Genomic DNA, 1500 nt, shown 5'->3' with positions numbered 1-1500 from the left:
GATATTTACATGTCTGGAAATTCGAATGAATTCAGCAGCACTTCCAAACTTACATGTGCTATATTTAGGATAAAATCTTTGCCTTTAAATTTAACTGCTTTAGTCTGTGAATGTAGTTCGTTCTCAATTTCTTTCATAGTGTACCAAGAATTTGAGTGGAATGGTATCTCAATGCATATAGAAATATACAGATTATGTCTAAAAGCATAAAAGGTCCATCTTTTGTCTTTAAGGTTAAGATGTAGATGATAATTTTTAAAGAAAGGAAAAACAAATGCAGTTGGTATTTCGTGCAACAAGAATGATTGCAGAACATTTGTATTTAAAGACACCAGTAAATCTTCTGATGACAATGGCTGAACGTGTGAAAAACAATATTGGTACAGATCCAGGGCTTAACCTGGTGACAGCTTCTAGACCATAGCCTAACCTTGGAAAACGTGAAGTAAGAATCAATAAAATTGACCCTAAATTGTTTCAAAATGAACTTCCATCACTATTAAGCATCTACACAATGTCCCTAACCTTCATGGATTGGAGAGTTTACCAGTCCAATGATGCTACATCCAGACAAATCTGAGCCCCAGCATCTCAGTTTCACTCACAGTCTCACTCTTAATAGACGTTTCCTTTGAGTTAGTCTCTTACAGGCAGGGGTCTTTTGGGGCCAGAGTGCACCGGAGCACCACTCCAGCAGCCCAGGACCCGGCACAAATGGTGGCGCAGCAAGCCCCGCCCCCAGCTCCCCGCGTCAAAGTGCTGGGACCAGGGGGAGGCCCAAAGATCCCCGCCGCCGGGTCCCCTGGACCCGCGCCGAAGTGCTGGGGCCTGGGGGAGGCTCGAAGAGCCCGCCACCGAGTACCCTGGGCCCACACTGAATTGCTGGGGCCGAGGGAAGGCCCAGAGAGCCCCGCCGCCGGGTCTCCCAGGCCCGCGCCAAAGCGCTAAGGCCGGGGGCAGGCCCAGAGAGCCCCGCAGCCGGGTCTCCCAGGCCCGCGCCAAAGCGCTAAGGCCGGGGGAAGGCCCGGAGAGCCCTGCAGCTGGGGCCGGGGGAAGCCTGGAGATCCCCGCAGCTGGGTTCCCCGGGCCCGCACAGGAGTGCTGGGGCCAGGGGAAGACCGGAGAGCCCCGTAGCCGGGTTCCCCAGGCCTGTGCCAGAGCTCTAGGGCCAAGGAAAGCCTGGAGATCCCCGTAGGTGGGTCCCCCGGGCCTGCGCCGTAGCGCTGGGACTGTGGGAAGCCCGGAGAGCCCCACAGTTGGGTTCCCCGGGCCCACGCCGGAGCACTGGGGCTGGGGAAGTCCAGAGAACACCACAGCTGGGTCCCCCGGGCCCACACAGGAGGGCTGGGGTCGGGGGCAGGCTCAGAGAGCCCTGCAGCCGGGTCTTCCGCACCTGCGCCGAAGCGGTAAGTAAGGGATTGGGGTGGGGGGGGGTGGCGGGGGCTTGCTGGGCATGGTGGGAGAGCCTCCCTTCCTCCCTCCCTGCCTCCCTCCATCTCA

This window comes from Gekko japonicus, unplaced genomic scaffold (assembly GCF_001447785.1).
Source record: "Gekko japonicus isolate JY-2015 unplaced genomic scaffold, Gekko_japonicus_V1.1 scaffold1511, whole genome shotgun sequence".
Classification (NCBI taxonomy): domain Eukaryota; kingdom Metazoa; phylum Chordata; class Lepidosauria; order Squamata; family Gekkonidae; genus Gekko; species Gekko japonicus.
The sequence above is the reverse complement of the archived record's forward strand: the minus strand, read 5'-3'. Positions refer to the sequence as shown.